The sequence below is a fragment of the Siphateles boraxobius genome, unplaced genomic scaffold (assembly GCF_051911475.1).
Source record: "Siphateles boraxobius isolate OS27281-9 unplaced genomic scaffold, OSU_SipBor_1 139, whole genome shotgun sequence".
In the NCBI taxonomy this organism is placed as follows: Eukaryota; Metazoa; Chordata; class Actinopteri; order Cypriniformes; family Leuciscidae; genus Siphateles; species Siphateles boraxobius.
Genome location: NW_027508743.1, coordinates 867,741 through 893,201, shown reverse-complemented (window position 1 = coordinate 893,201; position 25,461 = coordinate 867,741). Strand labels below are relative to the sequence as shown.

The following is a 25,461-nucleotide window of genomic DNA, read 5'->3' as shown; positions in this document are numbered from 1 at the left end:
ATGAAGTGTGTGAGAACCGTTTTGGAATGAATTTTAGATTTCCTAATGCTGATGAAAAATAGTTTGAAAACACATTTCTAATATTTTTTATTGAAAATATAAATGGCAAAAAGGCAAACATAATGTAAAAAAAAGAGAAAAAATCCTTTTTAAGACTAATTTACATAAATGATTTATTTTTTTGTATGTAATTTAATGTTTTTATTAAAAAGACTATGTGTGTATATACTGTATGTACATATATTTAATTTCATCTGTTTCCAACTATTTTTCATCAGTTTTACATCACTTTGTCTTGCATCTGTCGCTTCAAGTCCTTGAACAGACTTCAATGTGCATCTCTTTTATAGCAAAAATACTTGAAGCTGCATGTTTTACACCCTTCTTCAAAAGGTAGATGATTCTCCTTTAAATAGCTTTAAAGTTTGAGATCATCTTCTCTTCTCTATTGGGACATAGCCGAGTGAAACACTTCTGGAACAAGAACAAATGTGGGCGGGGCTTGATTTTGTCTGTGAGGAATTGATTGGATAGTTGTGGTTTGCTATTGGTGGATCTCATGTGAGTGACAGGTTGCCCCGCCCACATCATCAGAGAAGAGAAGAGATGCTGCAAGTTATTCTGATTACAATTAAGAGGCACATCAATTAAAAAAAAATACTGATGTTCACGGATAAATCGTTCATAATAGGAAAATAATAATAAAGAATGTTCCATTTTGATTTCATGGTGACTTTAACATTTTATTGCATACTTTTAGTTAGACTCTCCCCAACACAGTTTTATGGTTTTCCAACAAAAGGCAGGGAACTGTTATTCACAGAAACCCTCGAGGCACATTAAGCCCACACAGAATCTGCACCCACAGAAAGATCATCAGATTTCCACAAAATTCAAACATTGGCCATTCACAAAGTCATATACTGCACATCCCTCACTCCTTATGCGTTTATTAAATATTTTGGCAAACTAAATATACTTTCATCTGTACTTTCATACTTTCATCTGCCAATAAGACCAGGTCTCTCAGCTACATTGAGCACATTTTCCAAGTTTATATGCATTCTGTAACATCTTGTCAAAACATAGTTGGGTAAGTAACTAACTAAAAGTATCAATGCTACTAATGTTACTGTTGATTTGTTCAAAAAATAAGCTACTTTTTCCAGCTAGTAGCAGTATACAATAATAAAATGCTGCATCACTGTTTTTGTCTTAGTATTTCTTAATGACCTTTAATTTCTTGAACATTTGCTCTCAATTTGGTCCCATTAGCTGCCAAAACATGGAAAATATTAACAAGGAACTCAAGGGGATAAATTGTAACTTGTATCTCTTCTGCCCTCTCGTCTTTATTGATTGTACAAAGGCGTGTCCTGGATTAATTACATTCAGATTAACTCAATCTGATTGGAGGTTTGTTTTTGTATGTAGCTAACATTTATCTTCATTAAACAGTCATTTTATAAGTCAATTAAAGTGACTCATGAGACACTCATGGATGTTTTACAGCATTTATAATTCCTGCCCCCGTCGTCACGTTCTGTTCGTTTATATGAATTCCTCTTCAAGTTCTCTTCATCATGGCACGTTATCTTGACAAATGCGCCTCTTTTAGTTGGTGAGCTGATCAATAAGCAGAAATCAGGATGAGTTAAAATGATTTGCATTGGAATCAGGCTTATCTGAGGGTCGAAGCAGCTCTCAGTCCGCAGGTGGTTTCATTTCTCCCTCAGTGACAAGGGCGCCATCAATTACAGGAATCCCAGTGAATTTATTCCCTCGCCGTGCCTTCGCTCGCCGAGTCGCTATTGATTAGAAGCAAAATGGAGACATTCAATTATGGGTAATTGGGTTTGATTAACATATGCAGTATGAGACTGTCGCGCTCCACAGGGATGACATGTCTACAACAGCGACAATGTGACAAATCAAATACTGCATAAGAGACTCGTGACCTGTGCAGCACATTGATCAAACACACATCGCGTGCCTCCAGCATTTCTCAGGAGCTAAAGAATGTGCTATACAATGATTGAAGATGTGAACAGGAACAGATCATCAGGTTTGAAGTGACATTGTGAATGAACTCAACATAAATTCGAGGCTCTTAAGTGCTGTTCGGTCATTTTTGACCCATTTTTATTATTCGAAAAGGTTAAATGGTCCTGAAAAACATTGTCACGTTTGTATTGTTCATGGTCAAAAATGGGAGATGAATTTAATTTGTTTGAAACTTTGGTAGCTATACTGCAACCAAACAAACTCTGATTACACTTTATTTTGAAAGTCCACTTTAGACATTCTACTAGTAGAAAATATGCCAAATTAAGTTAAATGAACATACATTTTAGTACAAATAACTTGAAAATGTAAGTTATCGTCTTTCAACTAAACTTTGATAGTCCAGGTTACTTGAAATAAGTTGTTGGGTCAACTATTTTAGCTATGTCAACTAAACTTTTTAAGTTGAAAATACTTAGTAGATTAAGTAAATAAAACTTAACTGAGTCAAAGCAAAAAGATAACTAAAAAATTTAAGTTGAGAGAACACATTTTTTTACAGTGTAACTATAAGTAACTTTTCAACTACATGTCAACTAACTGTCATTAGAGTATTAGTAGGCTGTAGTAGACTGTTAGTTTAGGGTTAGGTGTTAGGGTTCGGGTTAGGAGAATATGTTGATTTAGTTGACAAGTTACTTATAGTCAGTAGAATATCTGTTGTGGGACCAACAAAATAAAGTGTTAGCAGATATTAAGCAGACAGTCTACTAATACTCTAATGACAGTTAGTTGACATGTAGCTCCAAAGTTACTTATAGTTAGTAGAATGTCTAAAGTGGACTATCGAAATAAAGTGTTACCCAAATTCTTACTGAAAGCTAATTTTTTTGAGATATCAACCTCAAATTTGTCTGAATCCGAAATCGAATAATGCCCCCTATACCCTCAAATAGGGCATTATTTGAGGAAACAGCCATTTGTCGTGGTGTCCAAAACCATAGTGGACGTTATTGAGTGCACAAATTGCACCGCGGTAACGAGAATAGTACAGCCGATGTGAATTCGCTCACTCGTTTTCATTCACTACTTCAAATGAACTGTATTAGTGGACTAGGGAATATTGATTGAGGATTCAGCCCTTGTTTAGATTTGTGGCTTTGATTTTCTCACAGTTTTAGAGTAAAAAGTGTTTTGGAAAATATATATTTCATAAAAAAAAATGAAAATTTTTCACATTTTTTCAGCATTTTTCAAAATAAATGCAAAGTTAATTAAAGTTGTCTTTAAGTTGGAAATTTTGAATTAATTTAGAATATAAACTAGAATATAGTACAATAATTTCATTACAAATATTAATAATAATAAATGTTGGTTCACAATCCAAGTTTCCTATAAAATCAGGGGTTTTCAAACTTTTTGTTTGTCAATATTGTCAGTATTTTAGATATTATATACAGCTTCTCTTATATACAACTTCTCTTGAAAGGTTTGTGGTCAGTAAAGAAATGAATGTGTTTATTCATCAATTTAATACATAAATTGATCAAAAGGGACTTTTATAATGTTACAAAATATTCTATTTAAAATAAATGCTTTTCTTTTGAACTTTCTATTCATCAAAGAATCCTGAAAAATGAAATGCATCATAGTTTCCACAAAAATCTTAAGCAGCACAACTGTTTTCAACATTGATAATAAACATAAATGTTTCTTGAGCATCAAATCATCATATTATGCTGATTTCTGAAGGATCATGTGACACTGAAGACTGGAGTAAAGATGCGGAAAATTCAGCTTTGATGACAGGAATAAAGTACACTTTACTATATATTCACATAGAAAACGGCTATTTTAAATTGTAATATTTTTTCAGTGTTTACTGTATTTTTGATCAAATAAACGCAGCCTTGGTGAACAGTAGAGACATTTTTTTCCAAAATATCAAAACTGTTTGACCAATGCAATGTTTTATACGTAGTATCTTACACCATTTGCAGTGCTTCATGAGTCTGTTTTTCTGATGTTCAAATGCTTTTTCCTTGGACTGACGTGACGTGATTGCTCTGTATGGTTGGCTTCATGACTCAGAACTCAAATCCACTGTCTCATCGTGTTTCTCTCTCTCTCTAACACTGGCTGTTTTTTTCCCAGTCGCGGCGGCTCTATCAGCAGATGATCGGCACAGATGCCGAGAGCAGGTGTATGTATATTTCAGCAGCTCAGAGGCTGGACATGAAGAACTTACACGAGGACACAGCACTCAGGAGACACACACACACACACACACACACACACACTCAATCCTGCCATACAGATGCTGGCTGTTGACTCTCATTTGTCAGACTGTTTTCGCCTGGAGCCCATGAAAGGTCAACATGCATGTTCACATGTGTTCCTTCCTTCGTCTGCTGGGAGAAAAACTCAAAACCACCACAGGTTTATGGAGGAGGGAATTGAAAGTCCAACAGTTAATGTCCCGATTCATAAGACAGTCGCTTGATCTACGGGTGGTTTACATAACAGCGATGTACCAAACATGGAAAAGTTTTTCCTTTGTGTTTTTTAAAACTTTTGCATACAGACGACAACATTGTAAAAATGATCCCCGTTCACACAGCTCCATTAAAAGGACTAAAAACGCTGTATTATTCATGCCACCTTGTTAAAGAAACACAGGCGCCTATAGACACGTAATACGCATGCGCATGAATTTCACGTTTTTGTAGTTTACACGGAGACGATAATGCTATCGTTTTCAAAAACTTGCACTTTGTATCTATACTTTTAAAAGTTTGCTTTTTCATGCCTACAAATGAACAGCATAAAATGCATACATTTTTCCCATTATTAGTTGAAAATGGTGTCATGGGGTCCATTAAACATTTGAAACAAAACCTGAACTAAATTCAGCTGGATAAATGACACCACTGTCTTCTGTTGAGCTCAAATTCATTTCATAATTGAATCATTTCAAATGTGACTTGACATTAATTTCTTCAGATATTTGGCGTATCACACATTGTCACCAGAAGCGTCTTGTTTCTCATTAACTCTTTACTTAAAACCTTTATATATAATGCATTATAACAGTATTTTTAATGCATTAATTATGCTGTGTAATGCACCTTGTAAAACACTGTATGGTATCATGAATAATTGTAACAGTTATAATACACTAATACCTCATTGTCACACCTTGAGAAAATATAATGGATTAAAACCTGGTTTCAGATGTAACAATGAATCTCCAAATATTATAATGCATATAACTATGGTTGCAATTATTTATGAAAATATATAATGCGTTACAATGTACATTATGAATACCTTTATAATGTATTATACATAAAGTAATCAAGTAAAGTGTTTTGTAATTTTAAACAGGATTTTTTTGTAGGAAATGTAAGTGGCGCTTACCAATCCTGCAATATAGAGAAGCGTTTCAACATCAAATCAACTGCACATTAATAAAATCAAGCCTTACTTACATTTTATGCCCTGTTAAATATCCTGTTACACAGTACGGATGTAAAACTGGTAACACAACACTATAAGTAACTTTGCAACTACAAGCATTAGTAGACTGTCTTATCTACAGTAAGTTTTGAATGCTGTTTTTACACTGAATTTAAGTTTAGGAAAGTCATGTTCTCCAGCCACGACACCACTGACAAACTACAGCGCTTACTATGTGAATCAATGAGATCTTTATCACAGAATAGAAGACTACTGTCATAAAATGCATATAAATATCAATATCTATCTGGCAATAATATGTCTTAGTAAAATTATACTTAAATGCTTAGTTTTATAATCAAAGCTCTGTAGTTTTAAACATAATGAAATGCAACACAATGATGATCGAGAGATGAACAAATAAACCTTCCTTAAAAGCCTAATGATCATATTTGATACTTAGAATTGATTTACCTAAAAAAATATGTATGGATAATCAAGTAAACCTGCTTCAGTTATAATATAACTTATTTTTACGTTTCCTTGATAAAAATCAGTGCTGATTTGACAGCAGAAAGACACGTGAAGCACGATAGCATTTATACGGAAAGACTTTTACTTGCTAAAAAGAAGGCATGTAGTAGATTGTGTGCGACAGGTCTTGATCATTTAAAAGCCACTCAAATATGATCCAATTGTTGGCTCTGCAGGGTTAATTCTCCTTCATCCTCTCATCCGAGTGATTAGGCATTGTAATTGCGCTGAGCAGGACTGTTCCTCAGTGAAATATTAAAGAGGGATTGAGCTACGCCTGATGAATCTCGCAGTTGTGCTGTAATGAGTGCTGGAGAACTGGAGAGTCTTCCAGCGTAGGCCAAGATCTCTCAGGAAACACCAGATTTGATGAGTTTGTGAGGAGCGCTCGGTCTGCACCATTGTAAAACACAGTAAAAACTTCTTTAAAGTAACACAAGGTAACTTTTCTACCTTCATAATATATTTCCAAGTCTCTTGTGATGGTACATCGACTTACAATAGGTTGAATGACACGTCTGCCATAGCCTGACGGGGTCTGTAGCGTTTTTAATCGTACTTTTAAACTTCGGGTTTCGGGTAGTAACCGGCGAACAAAGAGAACTACAAAACTCGACTGCTTTACGGCATATACGTCACTTCCACCACCACCGCCACTTCCTTAAAATCGGACGTGCGAGCCAAATGTTATAGTCATGGCCGAAGCAGCACAGAAAAACAAGAAAGCAAAGGTTTTATCGGAGCAAAGCCAAAAGAGAAAAAGAGAAAGTGATCGCGTTAAAGGCAGAACGAGGATCAACATTGGGCCAGGGTTTTCTCGCTGGCGTGAGCTGAAGGAAGAGGAGGGGTGCCTGACCGATGAAGACTTGGCTGTCATGCTTTTGGACTAGTAAGTATATTGCTTGCATACTATCTCTTTGTTTTTTTTTTGTTGTCTGCCTGACTATGTTACGGAAGCTATCTTATCCTCCGTTTATCTTCATGAATCAAGTAATGATAGTAGAGTAGCAAATTATCAATCTGGTAGCTAGTAAACGATATTCAAATTTTTGATGGTTAGCTATCGCTAGCATTCTCGTTCTGATTTGAACTTTTTTGCAATCGATGAAATGCAAATAGCAAATGTTTGACCTAAAAAGTGTACTCTACATGTACAAAGAAAAAAATCAAATGAAAGCCTATGTCTAAACGGCGTGTACAAGTTTGGTAGGGGCTACATTCTTGCAAGTAAATATATAAGATGTACAAAATCATATTTTAGGATACCTAACATGTCTGTGATATTTGTTTATTTGTCTTGCCTCAAGCTATAATGCAAATCGATTTGTAAAATTTGCAGATTCATTTATGCTAGCTTGATATTATAATATTGATGATATATGGTTATTATCTACAACTCAAAGATTGCATTGAAGTATCATATAGATTCAGTAAAACGGTAACCAATACCTAGGCTACTAATGACGCTGGCTTGTAAACGTGATCATCGCGATCATTTGTCATTAGAAAAAAAATAAAACCCATGAATTTATTTTCATATGACATGCTGAAATATATGCCACTGTACCTGGGATGAAGACATTTCACGTGCGACGCAAGCAGAACACCTGCATGTGACCTCCTCCTACAGTGTTCAGGGCTATAATGGTTGTCAACAAATGCATGATGACAGAGTTTAGGACAGTAGTAGAGGACAATACTGTTTCCCAACTGTAGGGGGACCCCGAGAGCAAAAGTTACCTGGTGTTACTTTAAAGCTGCAGTCCGTGGTTTTTCCTCTTTGTCGCCATCTCTGTTCGAAATCTGCAAATGCAGTTATTCGCGGGATTACCAACTTTATTGGGGTTGTGCCTCGGCACGGCACAGCACGGATGAATCCAATGTTTCGAGGAGAATGTGTGGTGCCGGTGTGGATACTGGCATTCGCAATCACAGATTATACTTTTTGGAAGTATTACCAACACAAGAATTTATACAGGAAATTGTAATCTGAAGAAGTAACATCCACTTTTGTTCTGACCAACTAAAGGGAAAAAAAGCATTGCAGTAAATCGCGCTGATTAAATCTAACGATCGCTTATCATATCACGTCAAACGGTGCAAATTATACTCTGTTCTCAAATTGTTAATGTTAACAACATCAGCATTGCGTGACTACATTTCTTGTGTATTAGGGCTACCTGTAGTTCAGTTTCCATTTCTCTGCAGTCTAATTTCTAATTATCATACCAACAAATTAGAATTGGTTCTCTTTGAAATACAAACACACGTATCTGTATTCAGATGCATATTTAAAACTGGAATATATTCGAATTTTTACCTTTCAAAAGCCCTTCCGATATTATCCTTGTTTTCGCATGGGCCCGGTTGCAATCTCTTTTTTTCTGTAGCCCCTCCGAAGTCTGAAGTCTATCGCATTTTACAGCGGGCGAGTCTCCAGTTGTCACTGTGATTGTCGTTTGAACCTTTCTGGATCCGCCATCAAATTGATGAGTTTAATTATATCAAGCGTTGTGAGAAAAGAATATAAATATCCACCTCCAACATCCTCACACTCGTAGCCTACTAGCCGGGACTTCTTTAAGTGTACAGATGTGACGTATTGACACAAAGACACGCTTGAATTTCCCGCGGAAATTCACCAGTACCACTTGAGTTAAAAACATTATTACAAGCTTACCGTTTTGAAGGCAAGCAGAGAGTTTTGAACACCGGCTGGTTATGTTCTTGCTTTGGATAATTTTTAACCCAAAAAAGTTATGGACTGCAGCTTTAAGCACTGAAATAACACTTGCTTTACACATCCACCTGTACACTGTTTCCTAGATTCAATCATGCAGGATAGTTTTAGGAAATGAGTGACAGAATGCTTTTTTCTTGATTGTTTATTATAATGAAGCTAGTTTAGAACGACCTGTATTGTATAAGCGCTATATAAATAAATGTGACTTTCAGATATTTGGCGTATTACACATTGGGCCCTATCATACACCCGACGCAACGCAGCGCTAGCCGCGACGCAAGTGTTTTTTGCTAGTTTCAGCCTGACACAGTTTACATTTTCACGTCCTGCGCCACGTTGTTTAAATAGCAAATGCATTTGCGCTTATTTGTGCACGCATGGGCTGCTGGTCTGAGAGCGAGGTGTGTGTTCAGGTGCATTGTTGGCGCGTTGCTATTTTTAAGAAACTGAAACAGACTGAGCCATTGACCAACTGAAACCTGGTCTAAAGTCAATGGTGCAATAATTTTTCTGTTATTTAAAGAGCGTGTTAGTAATGTGTTAGTAACACACGCGTACACTCTCTTATTACACACACTCTGTTTATCACACACACCCTGTTAATTACACACACAAGGGCGTGATTAAAGATTAATCTTGTGTACATAAAGATATGGTGGAATCCGTCTAGTCCCGTAGATGATCTGCTAGCGCTTTAACCTCGCGCACGAGCAGATCCTTTACCTCTCTGGAGACGCGTTCAGTCTTTCCTTGCAAATTCCACCATGTAAATAGCGAATCCGCCATGGCATGAGCGCAACTGGCTTTTAAAGGGAATGGGAGATGAGACTCTGATTGGTTTATTGAATGTTACGCCCAAAACACACCCATTACTCATTAAGAGAATAGGAACAACCCTTTAAGAGCATTTTTCGCACACCCTAAGTGCACTTGCGCCGTGTGCTTTAGACCATGCACTTAGATCGTTAAAATAGGGCCCATTGTTTCTATCAATAAGCACTTGTTGCTTATTAACCCTTTAGCCTACTTGAAGCCTTTATATAGAATGCATTATAAAAGTATTTTACATTAATTATCCACCTTAGTACACCATAGTTCTCACATGACCTCACTACCTTGCATATTTAATTCAGCAAGTGCTGTTCAAGTATCTCAAAAATAAACAAGGCTATCTTAAAATTTTGAATCCCATTTTGTATAAAATATTTCTTCATTTAACTTGAGGCTGAACATAATTTTATCATGGGTACATTCAAAAATAGTAGCATTACCAGTGATATTGCCTGAGGAAACAGAAGTGCAGTGATGTAGCATTTGATAGTGTGTTGGTTTGTTTTCTAAGACAACAGAATATAGAGACGAGAGACTCTGAAGTCCGCTTGAGTGTTTCATGTTTCTGGTTGGGTTGAAACAATAGCTGGGAGACGGACCCTAGAGAGGGAGGATTTATACACATGCTTGCTGAACGCATTTATCAAACACATGCATGCAGACATGTGCGCGCACACACATACACACACACACACACACACACACACACACACTAAATTGTTTCTCAGCAGTTTTCATGCTACTTTGGGTTATCTGGCTTCTCATGACAGACTAGTGGAAAGAAAACATCCAAATTGAACACTTTTAAGTGTTTATTTTGCAACAATTTATCTGATATCAGTATAAAGTTAAAAATGTATATGATTAAAAAGGGACTATTTTACCTAATATTCGTGGGTGGTGTGTATTTATGCACTGCATTGTTGTTATAGTTGCTCTGAGTGACATGGCAACCTTAAACTCTATTTGAATAAAGTGTGCATCATCCTCAGGAGAACGCAGTTCACAGAGGTGTCATCTATGTAGTTCTCTATGTAGGCAGTAGACAGTGAGGCAGCTCTCTAGGTTTTGGATTGGAGCCTCTGTTTCTCTCCATGAGGCCAAACTCACGCTGAGCAAAACCTACACTCTCTCCAGGAAGAGCTTCAGGTGATCTGTCTTACAAAGAACCACGACGAAGTGTCATCTTTGAGCGTTCATGTTTCTCACACGAAACCGTGAACATTCCTCTCAGAAAGCCACATCACATGTCTCCTAAAATTCTTTATGAAAAAACCCTCCACAAATGAGACAATTGTTGACATACAATAAGAGTATGTGAGTGAATCTCACAAAACCTGTCAAACACATGTTGAGGTCATAATTGTCTAAAAGAAAACATTTTTTTTCAGATTTGTCTTGGATTTAAAAAAAACCCACATTAATTTATTTAAATGAGCATAAATTAATGAATGCAGGTAGAACGCATGCATGCATGAATGAATAAATGAATGCATTAATCAATGCATTAACTAATGCATGAATCCATTAATGCATGAATAAATGAACGAACAAACGAATAAACAAACGAACAAACACAAGAATGCATGAATGCATGAATGAATGAATGAATGCAGGAATGAATGCATGAATCCATGAATGAATTAATGAATGCATAAACAAGTGCAATAATGCATAAATGAATGCATTAATTAATTGATTAATTAATTATCGAATGCATGAATGAATAAATTTAGAAACGAATGCAAGAATGCATGAACAAATGCAAGAATGCATGAATGAATGAATTTTCTCCCAAAATGTATTTATGCATTCATGAATACTAATTTAAATAAACTACTGTGTTTAAGATTGTGAAATGTGACCTGAACATGTTTTCATGCAATGTGACCCATAGAGATCCAGACAAATTGTTCTGAGAGAATCTGATGAGAAACGTTTGAGTTCAGACTGAAACATAGTTGAGATCTCCTCTGAAACTAATGCGAGATTACTGGAGTCTTTGTTTTCAGGGGAAACATCTGGAGGCTTCAGCAAACGTCTGTATTTAATGTGACTGCAGCACAAACACTGGAGCGCAGTAAACCGTAAAGAGAACGAGCTCTCAGCTGACTCTGACGAAGGCACTGCTGCACAATGCATCATGGGAGCGTGTGGTCGCAGCGCAGATGACCCAGAATATTTTCTGCTGACATTCCTCGGAGGCGAGGAAATTTGTGTGCAAGCTAAAACTGGGTTACATAACATCATCCTAATATAGTCATGCAGGTACGGTTCAGATAAACAGCACATACCTGCTCGCTTCTCAAAAAACACAATCACTGCAATATAAAAACCCTCTGCGATCTAGCTGAGATATTGGCCTATTAGTGTTTATGTAGATTTGTTTCAGATATGTGTGTATGATGTAAAAATGCTCTGTTCGGTCACGGAAACCTAACAATCACACTAAAGATAAATTAAGTTTGTTCAGTGTCGAAATACTTGTATCCCAGTGTTATATGAAAGTCTGTTTGCACTTCAGGGTTAAAAAAGGTAATTGTGATAATTGTGAAACAGTTTATAATAAACTTAATACTTTGTTACAAATTTCACTTGTGTAGAATGAAGGTGCAATTATGAGAAATTAAGCCGCATTGAGGGATAAAAGGCCCGATTATGTGAAAGCTGCAATTGTGAAATCTAAAGTCAATTTTACTTTTGTAATTTCCATTGTTGCAGCTCCTCTCTTCCCAGTCTGTTAGTTTACTTCCTGTCTCTATGAAGCCCCTCCTTCAGAAAAGCACACTGTGCTCTGATTGGTCGGCTGGAGCAGTGTGTTGTGATTGGTCAAGCGCTTTGAGCGTGTTTGGGAAATGTCCCGATCTTATCCTAACTGCCAGTTTCAACACACTACTAACTAACTCAACCAGACCCCTCCCCTTTATTCTGCGTATGAGTTATTTAAATGGATGCGTTTCAGGGAGTTCAGAAACAGTGACACTGATATAGAGAATAACTCCCGCTGAAGGGACTTTGTAACTTTGCCAAACTTTTTCATGCTCAAACAGCAACATTACACACTAAAGAAAGTTGAACATGGAAAAAAGTATAAAAGAAGCAAGCTGATAAATAAACCATCATGTGCAGGTAAAAACAACCAATGTGCCCGAGCCGAGAAACCTGCGGTTGGCCATAGATGTGCTCAGCGAGCGTGAGGACGCGTGTCCCACAAGTGCATTCAAACAGGCCAGCAGAACTGTTGAAAGAGCAATAAATGTTTCAGGAGGAAGAGCTTTTAAAAACACATCCAGCAGCTCTGGAACTTAACTTAATAATTTTTTAAAAGCTTGTGTACATGAGTGTGTTGCCACAATTTAGAGTCTGAGTGTGTGTGTGTGTGTGTGTGTGTGTGTGTGTGTGTGTGTGTGTGTGTGTGTGTGTGTGTGTGTGTGTGTGTGTGTGTGTGTGTGTGTGTGTGTGTGTGTGTGAGTGTGTGTGTGTGTGTGTGTGTGTGTGTGTGTGTGTGTGTGTGTGTGTGTGTGTGTGTGTGTCAGAGAGAGAGAGATTGCAGTGTAATTGAATAGGACAGATACATGCACAGAAGAACAATTCCCCTCCTCCAATCCCATCAGCCCCGAGCATCATTACACACATGCCGTGTTCGGGAGGGAAAATCGGCTGCCATAATTTCCATTCAGAGAGACGGGAAAAGGCACTCTCTAAGCGGAAGGCATCGGTGCGGCTCTGAAGCTGTGAAACTGCAGATCGGTGCTTAAAGCTCTTGCATTGTTTGCTGGTTTTCTAGTGCATTGAACTGCATTTAGCCTTTGTGTAGCTTTTAAAGTAATAGAAATATGAATATGTTGCAATTAACATATTTCAAATTAATTGATATAAAGGTCAGAGAACAGAAACAGTCAAAAGTTACGACTACCACATCCATATGAACTATAAATCAATTCTCACGTGATATTTGTGGGGAAAAAAATATCAAAGACAAAGGTGCATGTTAAAACAGGGGTGTTTGTGAACTGATGACGTGTCTTTTTTATAATAATTAGGCCGATCTAGCTTAGACATGTAGACGCAGCGTGAGGCCGATCCTCATGTGCCGAGTGCAAATATGGGAAGATTCCCGCAATGGGAAGCAGTGGGATGGGAAAAGCCGCTGTTGAAGCTGTGAAACTGCAGATTGGTGCTTAATCAAAGGTCTCATGGTGTTTGTTTATTTCTAGTGCTGGTGAACACATTACACAGAGCATTAATTGCTCGGGCAGCGGCCCAACACTAACCGGCAGGGACACGCAAACACTCCCTGCAAACATTCATCCGATCAACCGGAGAAAGAGAGGGAGACGTTACAGCGCTGCCACAGGCCTGGCCCACGGGATCAACAGTCCACAGATCCTCGTGTCACACACACACACACACACACTCGCACATGCAGCTGTGGGAATGCATTTACACATCCACCGTTTGATCTGCTGATCGGTTTCCCACTGCCACTTTATCTCTTTAAAGTCAACAGTGAATGGCATTCAAGACCCATTTTACTTTTGCATTGCGATGCATTTATGAGTAAATGAATCTGCAGTAATCTTAATTATATTAACCAGCATTAAACTGTTATTCAATTTCAAAGGGAATGCATGATGGGTAACTTAAATGCAAGTCGCTTTGGATAAAAGCATCTGCCAAACACATGAAGGTAAAATGCATGAATGTAAAACTTTGAAAATGTTGGATTACCAACAGCAGACTAAACAAAATTACACACACACCATCTGTTTTACAAAAATTGTATGCAGTAAACTGAAGTCTGCACTGCACTGTATTCACAGAAAGCCATTCTGAACTATTTCCTACTGCTATATATTTTTTTTTTTATTAAAAACAGTTCAAAGCATTTTGTGTCTCTTCAGTAAATGTATGAATGACTGAAGCATAAAATGTTTCTGCCATTTCACCCAACATCATTTCTCTGTTTTCATGACAGCTGCTTTGAAATCGGAGGTTCGCTTGTGGATTGCTTTCCTAAAATGGACCCTTTTCACCCACTTCTGGGTGGCTGTGAGCTTGGGAAGATAATTTGTTATTATTAGTGAAAGCAGAATTGTGTTTTTACGCTGTTTTCATGTCACACCAAACACAGAATTGCCTTTGGGGCTGAAGCTGCAATAAAGATAAATTAGAAATAGATTGCAGAAACTGTTTCCATCCATAACAGTGACTTTGTTTTATTTCATTTTGTGGGAACACTCACTAGGTTATGTTCCCTCCTCCGCGCTTTCAGGCTGGAGGTTTCTCCTCTCGGTACATTGTCACGGTTTCGGCGTGAGCCCTGTGGGCTTCATCAAGAGGCGCTCTGCAGTTTCGCATTAATCAGCGCAGTCGCGCGCTCTCTCACAGGTACCGCTATCACGCTTCTCGTACCAATTACACCCGGGCCACCGTCCAATCACGAGAAGGCCCTCGGCCAATCAGACGCCGGCGTGAAGCACAGGGGGTTCCTCCACAGTCACCTGACCGCTGTGTAGGACACAAGAGGACACTGGGAAGGACGGCACGTTTGCGCTCGTCTGGGGAATGGGATAAAAATACTGAGCTGACAAGCCAATTAATCAGCTTTCAGGGCACCGCGGTGTAGAGCATCCTCCAAAGGGCACCGGGACACTGTCTCTTTAAGAAGAAACCACTCTGACACCGATGCTTTTGCTTAGCTAATGCGAATAACACTGTTAAAAGTAAAGGTTCCGAAGGAGGTTTTTTGCAGCAATGCCAATAGAAGAACTGTGTTTTGTATTTAAATTGCAAAAATCTGTATTTAAATATTAAAAAATATGAAATCTTTGCTTAAATTGCATTAGAATTGTGACCTGATTTTCTCAAAATTGCAACTTTATTTTCTCAAAAAATTTTCAGCTTTTTTCTCAGAATTGAGACCTTATTTCTCAGAATTTAGACTTTTCTTCCCAGGTGTGCCATTTTTTTCCAGATTTGTGACTTTATAACTCACAATTGCGAGAATGTCAAAATTGTGAATGGACTTTTTTTCTCTGCATTGGACTCAATTCTGCAAGTTATAAACTCGCAATTGCAAGAAAACTGGCTTTCCTGTAGCTCAAACAGTAGAGTCGTTGGTGCTTGCAACACCAAGGTCATGGGTTCGATTCCCAGGGAAAGCAAGAACTGATGAGAATGTAAATGTGTACCTTGAAATGCAATGTAAGTCGCTTTGGATAAAAGCGTCTGCAAAATGTAAGAAGAAACACACAAGTCAGAATCTTTCAAATAAAAGTTCTTAAAGTTAGTTCTTAAAATAACCGTTTTTCTGAGTGTGAAGAAGCTTCATTCTATATAACCTTTTTCCTTTATAAAGAACCTTTTGTGGAATGGAAAGGAATGGAAATGGACACCATATTTTTTTACTTCTATACAAACGTACAGAAAGATATGCGCATACAGAAGGCCTATGAATACAGAAGATCGGACAGATGTTACTAGTACAGTGGCATTATGAAATATGCACTTGTCCTCTATTTCTGATGACTTGAGAGATTGAAGACGACATGACAACCTCTCTGCTATAAGTGAATATAATGAGCAGCTGATGCTTGATGGATTTTACGGTGCATTTGTTTTTAGGAAGTGAGCGTTTGAGCGCACCAAAGCCATCCTGACAATGGGACACCCCTAGAATGACGACTCCCTCAGCAGTGCACTTACTACAGGACAGGACTGAGCTACTTCGTCAAGTTACAAGATCCCAATAAAGTACTTTAACTACAGTCAAGCTACCCTTTTAGACAAGTAGTGAACGACAGCACAAGCTACTGACAGACACGGCAGTATTTATCCGTCACAAAATGAGGATCAACATCAACGACATGCAATAAACAGAACGATTTGCACTCAAAACTATGAAACAACATTTATATAATGTCACAGTGACAAACGGCAGCATTGGAATAAAACATTTATTTTGTAAAATTATTAGAAAATGTAATATTTAATGATTTTTAAAAAATTCATGTTTCATTCACACCAATAAGACGTTAAATGTGCCATATGGACTAATTTTTTTCAATCTTGTACACATTTACTTAAACAAATAACTTCTAAATGCTTCATTTGAGTGAGAGAGATATTTTAGGGCAACACGTTTAATACCTGTTTGCTGGGCTGTAAAACTGTTGTTTTTTTACATGTTTCTTTAGTGTGTAATGTTGCTGTTTGATCATGAAAAAGCTCTCTCTCTCTCTCTCTCTCTCTCTCTCTCTCTCTCTCTCTCTATATATATATATATATATGCGCACAACACACAAACACATCACTTGTTTTAAAATGAGCTAAAAATTAAATGAATCAAGACTTGTTACAGAATCACACATAGGCTATAGTGGACTGGACACTCTTATATACTCTTCAAAACGACTTGAGAATCGTGTGACAGCTCTAGAAGTGTCTCTGTCTCCCTGGACGCTACACGTGTTAGTGAACCCGGGATGTGTGATTTGAGACACACCCTTTGACTCCCATTCATCCCTTCTTTATATTCTCAGCCCTTTGCATTCAAAGAGTGAATCTGATGGGAAATCTTGAGCACTGCACAAGTACTGGCTAAAATCAATCCCCTGTTTCACATTCAGGGGGGATTTTAAGAGAGCCGGTAAACCCGACAGCTGGCTGAAAAATCCAGCGCTGGCGCTTGTGTTTCCATCGCGGCGTCTCCCCTGTCAGCGCGCTCCCCGAACGAGCCCCTGAAATAAATGAAAGCAGTTCCACTCTGCTGACTGTTGCTGCCTCTATTCCCAGGCTTGATTTAGTGCCACTTTTTTTCTTAATGGACTGTTTGTGAGCCTGGCTTCAGACCCGCAAGAACCCACCAATCACGACTCGCTCGCCTCCGACCCCGGAGACGCTTCACAGCGGGAGATAAACACGCAGCGTTTGTTAGCATGAAACGACACGTATGATTACTGGTCTTTTCTTTTAGCTCCTTCTCAAACTACTGATTACCGTGACTATACAGTGCAGTCATGCGGTGTAGTGGTTAAAGGTATAGTTCACCCAAAAATTAAAATTAGCCCATGATTTACTTACCATTTACTTGTCATAATTGTATATGACATTCTTCTTTCAGACGAATGGAGTTATATTAAAAAATGTCCCGGCTCTTCCCAGCTTTATAATTGGAGTGAATGGGTATATTTTTATATATGGGAATATAAATCCACCAAAGCACATCCATCCCTGATAAAAGTGCATTTATCCATCATAAAAGTGCATATATTCACCATAAAAGCGCATCTATCCATGATAAAAGTGCATCTATCCCTGATAAAAGTGCATCTGTCCATCATAAAAGTGCATATATTCATCATAAAAGTGCATCTATCCATCATAAAAGTGCATCTATCCATGATAAAAGTGCATCTATCCATGATAAAAGTGCAACTATCCATCATAAAAGTGCATCTATCCATCATAAAAGTGCATCTATCCATGATAAAAGTGCATCTATCCATGATAAAAGTGCATCTGTCCATCATAAAAGTGCACATATTCATCATAAAAGTGCATCTATCCATCATAAAAGTGCATCTATCCATCATAAAAGTGCATCTATCCATGATAAAAGTGCAACTATCCATCATAAAAGTGCATCTATCCATCATAAAAGTGCATCTATCCATGATAAAAGTGCATCTATCCATCATAAAAGTGCATCTATCCATGATAAAAGTGCATCTATCCATGATAAAAGTGCATCTGTCCATCATAAAAGTGCACATATTCATCATAAAAGTGCATCTATCCATCATAAAAGTGCATCTATCCATCATAAAAGTGCATCTATCCATGATAAAAGTGCAACTATCCATCATAAAAGTGCAACTATCCATCATAAAAGTGCATCTGTCCATCATAAAAGTGCATCTATCCATCATAAAAGTGCATCTATCCATGATAAAAGTGCGACTATCCATCATAAAAGTGCATCTATCCCTGATAAAAGTGCATCTGTCCATCATAAAAGTGCACATATTCATCATAAAAGTGCATCTATCCATCATAAAAGTGCATCTATCCATCATAAAAGTGCATCTATCCATCATAAAAGTGCATCTATCCATGATAAAAGTGCATCTATCCATGATAAAAGTGCAACTATCCATCATAAAAGTGCATCTATCCATCATAAAAGTGCATCTATCCATCATAAAAGTGCATCTATCCCTGATAAAAGTGCATCTGTCCATCATAAAAGTGCATCTATCCCTGATAAAAGTGCAACTATCCATCATAAAAGTGCATCTATCCCTGATAAAAGTGCATCTGTCCATCATAAAAGTGCATCTATCCCTGATAAAAGTGCATCTATCCATCATAAAAGTGCATCTATCCCTGATAAAAGTGCAACTATCCATCATCAAATTGTATCTATCCATCATAAAAGTGCAACTATCCATCATAAAAGTGCATCTATCCATCATAAAAGTGCATCTATCCCTGATAAAAGTGCATCTATCCATCATAAAAGTGCATCTATCCCTGATAAAAGTGCATCTATCCATCATAAAAGTGCATCTATCCATGATAAAAGTGCAACTATCCATCATAAAAGTGCATCTATCCCTGATAAAAGTGCATCTGTCCATCATAAAAGTGCATCTATCCATCATAAAAGTGCATCTATCCATCATAAAAGTGCATCTATCCCTGATAAAAGTGCATCTATCCATCATAAAAGTGCCTCTGTCCATCATGAAAGTGCTTCACATGGCTCTGGGTGTTAATAAAGGCCTTCTGACGTGAAGCGGTGCGTTCGTGTAAGAAAAACATTCATATTTAACACTTTATTGACTCAAAAAACTAGGTTCCCGCAGACGACAGTACGCATCGATTTACGGCAGAAGACTAAGAGTAACACTTGAACTTGATGCACAATGTAATGACGAGCGCGGTTGCCCAGCCCTGTTTGGCCCTGTCCCAAACGGCGCACTTCATGTGGACTTTTGGTCTCGTGGACTTAAATTGCGCGTGCTCGCTGAGTCTACGAGTCCGTAGGCCGTCCCATTCATCATGTTACCGCTTTGAAGTGTGTGTGCTCAGCAGCGCCCCCGTTGTGTGTACCCTTGAATACATGCAAGCTCACACACTTTAACTACCCAGGAATCCTTGCGAAAGGCCAATCACACAACGGATGGGAGGAGATTTCGCTAACGGACAATTGTTAAAATGGCTGAGAAGAAAATATTTAAGTGTAAGTATCATTACGGTTTTTATGACCTAGGTGTACATTTTACCAGTTATTACCTACAGTTTATACAAACATTATGGTCATCGACCAGTGGATGATGTCTCAAACATAGGCTAATAATAGCGTGCTGAATAATACGATCGCATTATGATTCATTAAATAAATAGAACCGAATGATAGAACCGAGTCATATAACGTAGTATGAGTTTTTAAACCTGTAAATTCAACTGAAACTCATGCACATTTTCATTACGTGTTAAAATTGTAATCTTAGTTCAAATGGAACATTATGTACAATACATCATTTAAATAAGCATGTATCTATTGTCTAATGCCCAGATGGCATACACAATGTCAAAATATAGAACTGTAAAAGCAGGCTGTGTATTTGACATGGAGATAAGATGTGAGAAAAGAAAAGAAATCTTGTTCTCGATCGATGCAAAAGAGTTATTTATCTTCATGGCAAGCCATCTCGCAAACACAAAGGTAAAAACAACAACAATAGTCAGCATATTTCCCCGAACCTGCAGATCCTGTCCAGAACAACAACCAGACCGTCTTCCTATTTACGGCGTGACGATCGAGTCTGTCCCAAAAATACCTCTCAATGCATCCTCGTGGATTCAGCCAAAGGCTCACGCCAAAGCTCACGCTACTCCTACATCTATATCTACGTCATACATCTTCAAGGGTTGCTCTTGTGGCGTAAGTCGACTCGCATAGGCCGTCTGCCGGAAGCTAGTTATTTTAGTCAATAAAATAAAATAAAATGGTCTGAAAAAACTTGGGGAACAGTGATCAACCTAAAATTGCATTAAAAATTCCATATAAAGAGAATAAAAAAACATTAATTCAATTACATGGTTGTTGTTTTTTGTTTTGTTTTTTAAATCAATGATTAAATTGCATTTAAAGAAAACTGTACTTAATAAAAACTGCATAAAACAGTTTAAACAGCATGTTTTTAAAGCACACATGCAAAGAAAAAGAAAAGAATAAAAACCAACTAGAGCATTAAAAAAATTAAATCTAAATTGCTGGCTTTTAAAAGAAAAAAGAAAGGAATAGCAAGTCTCATTATAAAACATCTGTTTAAACTTCACTTGTTCTAAAGCGCAAACCCATGCTTAAATTACATATAAATGTCAACGCTTAAATTGCATTAAAAATAACCACCAAATGTGGACAAAAAAAAAGTCCACAGTCTTCCCCTAATTGAAGAATTTAAAGCGGCACTATGCAGAATTTCTGTTTTTGTCAAACAGCGGTCCCTAGAGTCGCTGTAGAGTACTTGTATTAAACGTTACTGTCATAAATACAACTCACGCAGAACGTATCTGCACTCACGGCCTCTGCACTTCATAATAATAAAGTAGCCTACCGCGTTAGGCTTACCTGAGCCTAAATGCCAGATGACATCAATAAAGTGTATCATGTACGTCGCATTATTTCGTAACAATGTCCGTTATGATGTTGTTAGACATGAGTATTGCAATTTATCATAATAGTTTGCAAATTGCGCTCATTTACACTATTTACAATGTGTAGGCTTATTTATGTCCTGATAATTATGTGAGATATTGACAACTGTTCTCATGATATTCGCAGGAATCAACTTTAACAATGAAAGCCTGACTGAGAGGGACTCTTGTCCGGTTCCTCGCGCCGTCAGATTCTCGTTACCTTTTTCTAGACTCTTCCAACCGCGCCATTCTGAAAGCGCAGGTCCGATATTTACTTGTGTCTGACTCCTCGCTTCGTCAGTCTGCCGTTTCCTCTTTCTCTGTTCCTCCGACAATGCTTTTCTAGCTTTCTGCTTCTTATATGCCGGCTTTGCCATGGGACGATAGTTGTTCTTATAGCTAGCCGGATCCTGGATGGGGGCATGTATGCGTGTAATGTGTACAGTGCCGTAAAGCAATTCGTTACATCGCGAGAGCTGAAATCACGCGATACTTCCTGACGGCGGTCCGCCGGCCCAACGTTGCAAGTGCGTTTTTTCCACTCACAGGCATCAGGGACTTCAGGGGCGAGACGACCACCATTCAACCAGAAAAGAGTCATATAACCATTCCAATAACTTCGAAGCTGTTCAGTTAGGCTAAAAAAACTGCATAGTGCTGCTTTAAGGGCGGTTGTTGATAATTGGGGGCAGTGGTGGTCTGATGGTCAGAGAGTCAGACTTGTAACACAAAGGTCACAGGTTTCTCAATACCGACAGAATACGACTGAGGTTCCCTTCAGCGAGACACCGAACCCCCAATCGCTCCCCGGGCGCCACAGCAAAATAAAATGCACAATCCGGGTGTGTGTGTTCACTACTCACTCCTCCTAATCTGTGTGCACTTACTTGGATGGGTTGAAGAAAGAGGACAGTTTCCGAATATGGGTTACCATGCTTTGTCTTCATGTCACCACAGAATCACCCCTAAATGTCCTAGTGTTCCTCGCGCACGAGTGTTATCGCCTCAGCAACTCATTTGCATCCTTTGGTAATTGCCATTAACACAACAACTGCTTTTTCTTGTAAGTCTCCTTGGCTTCTAAGGGGCTGCCAAAAACACAAACGTAAAAGTAAATAAGATTCAATTAGCATCCAGCTCTTGCATGTACCGCGGTTCTCAGTGTTTACTCTGGTAAGCTACTCCAGTCTGGGCGGCTGCCAGTGCTGCTTAATTGCACAGGGATCGTTTTGAGTAATTAGGCAATTGGAATATCCACTAGTTTTAAATAAGGCAAAGAACTAATCTCAGCCGGCAGCCAGCGCTCTGACAGAGGAGATGTAGGATGGGGACTCGCTCGCTAGACTCCCTCGAGCGCCGCTTTAAAGGCCTGTCAGCCAGAACTGTTTGTTTTGAACGATGAGCATCTTACATCCTCGCACGTTATCAGGTAACGCATGATACGCTGGTTTGGTAGTGACACACATTCACAGGTTTATTCAAACATCACACGGCCTCTCCTGTCTACAAACTAACATGGTTTAGTCTAAAATATTTCCAGATATCAAACCCTGAGGAAATCAATGGTATCTTTGCATATGTCCATTTAGATACTCGTGGGATTGAATTGAGCCAGCCCTTCTTGATAGTGTTCCTTTTTAAAGGAAATTCAGCTGCCGGTCAAATAATGCTGATTTTCCACACAAAAAAAACACAAAAAAAAGTGTAGTACATTACATACTAAGGAGTATGCACTGAACAAAATAAATAAAAAAGTGTATGCGCTGAAAAGACTAGCAAAGTCTTAGAAAATTATTCAAGTTAAGGTGTGCAAAAGTAATGCAAACGTTTAGTCAATTCACCCGTGTCGTGTGTCTGTTTTCATAAATAAAAATATATAAATAAAATACCGCAAAATAAATAAAATACCGTACCTAAAATAAATAAAATGCATTAAAAATAAATACCTTTAAAAAATAAATAATAAATACCTAATAATAAATAAATAATAAAATATAAATAATAATGAAAAAATAAAAAATAAATTGAATAACTGTAAAAAAAAATACAAAACCTTAATAATAAATAACATACAATACCTTTCAATATTATAAAGAAAAGAAAATACAAACCTTAAAATAAATAAATACATAACATTAAAAATTAATTAATTAATACAAAACCTTAAAATAAATAAATAAAACACCTTAAACATAAATAAAAAACTTTAAATAAAATACCTTAAATAAAATACCTTAAAATAAATAAATGACATAAAATAGCTTTAAATAAGATAACTAAAGTACCTTAAATTAATAAATAAAAGAATTTCAAGGTCTTAAATACTCTGGTTAAAGTTTCCGCTCGCAAAAGGGATGCAAACGCTTTCGTGCCAGTGACTGAAGATGCTATTTTTTCCACAACAAAGCTTATAAAACTATGGATCAAGGTTTTGTTTGGATAGTTCATATTAGCATGTGTGCATTAAAATGCTTAACTGCATGAATACCCTCAGCTCACAGACGAAACCCCAGCACGCTGTGCAAACAGTGGAAACCTCTGTGATGTAAATATAAGAGACACGTGACCTGCGCTCAGAGCAAACAGTTGACACGCATGCTAATAGCTAATTATGAACTATGGGGATTTATTTACCTGGAAAAGCTATTAGCCTCCCAAGACCTCCATAGCCATCATCACCAAATTAACTTCCCTGTACAGCTTGAGGGAGGAAGAGCGAGACGGAGAGAGATAGATCCTGTTGGAAAAAGAAAAGGAAAGGAAACAAAACATGAGCAGTTTGGACCAGTTTAAATTTCAAGATGAATTTAAAGCTGCAGTGTGTCATTTCTAGTGACACCGAACCTTACCTGTAATCTGTTTGTTTCAGTGGCCAGGGATGGATGGATGGATGGAGGGATGGAGGGATGGGTGGGTCGGATGGGAGGGTGGGTGGATGGGTAGATGGATGGGGTGGGTGGATGGATGGATTGATGGATGGATGGATAGATGGAGGGATGGGTGGGTGGATGGATGGGTTGGTGGGTGGATGGGTGGATTGATGGGTGGATGGAGGATTGATTGGATGGATGGGTGGGTGGATGGGTAGATGGGTGGATTTTGGGTGGGTGTGTGGATGGATGGATGGATGGGTGGATGGGTAGATGGATGGATGGATTGATGGGTGGGTGGATGGATGGATGGGTGGGTGGATGGATGGATGGACTGATGGATGGGTGGGTGGGTTGGGTGAGTGGATGGATGGATGGATGGATGGATGGATGGATGGATGGGTGGGTCGGGTGGGTAGATGGATGGATGGATGGATTGATGGATGGCTGGATGGTTGGATGGATGAGTGGGTGGATGGATGGCTGGATGGGTGGATGGATGAGTGGGTGGATGGGTTGGTGGATGAGTGGATGGATGGATGGCTGGATGGATGAGTGGGTGGATGGGTGGCTGGATGGGTGGATGGATGGATGGATGGATGGGTAGTTGGGTAGTTGGGTGAGTGGATGGATGGATGGATGGATGGATGGATGGATGGGTATTTGGGTGAGTTGATGGATGGATGGATGGGTAGTTGGGTGAGTGGATGGATGGATGGATGGGTAGTTGGGTGAGTGGATGGATGGATGGATGGATGGATGGTTGGAAGGATGGGTAGTTGGGTGAGTGGATGGATGGATGGATGGATGGATGGATGGATGGGTAGTTGGGTGAGTGGATGGATGGATGGATGGATGGATGGGTAGTTGGGTGAGTGGGTGGATGGATGGCTGGATGGGTGGATGGATGAGTGGGTGGATGGGTTGGTGGATGAGTGGATGGATGGATGGCTGGATGGATGAGTGGGTGGATGAGTGGATGGATGGATGGGTAGTTGGGTGAGTGGATGGATGGATGGATGGATGGGTAGTTGGGTGAGTGGATGGATGGATGGATGGATGGGTAGTTGGGTGAGTGGATGGATGGATGGATGGATGGATGGAAGGATGGGTGGGTTTTTGGATGGATGGATGGGTGGATGGATGGATGGATGGGTGGATGGATGGATGGATTTGAAAACAAAAGAAGAAAATTAACAAGGGAAAGAATATCTGCTTTCCATACAGTGACTATAGTATGCTTCATTGTCACATGACCTCATTACATTGTTTCATTATCATCTGGGAAATAAAAAAAGGTTACTTTGC

The 25,461-nt window shown here is 38.5% G+C and overlaps 1 long non-coding RNA gene across 1 annotated transcript; it reads right to left on the bottom strand.

Moving 5' to 3' along the window:
• Window positions 1-1,316: 1,316 nt before the first annotated feature.
• Window positions 1,317-24,151, bottom strand: LOC143738127 (uncharacterized). Its single transcript, XR_013203837.1, has 2 exons — window positions 23,918-24,151; window positions 1,317-1,808 (listed from the first exon to the last, which is right to left on the bottom strand). It is a non-coding gene; the product is annotated as an uncharacterized LOC143738127 (long non-coding RNA).
• Between the last annotated feature and the right edge of the window lie 1,310 nt (window positions 24,152-25,461).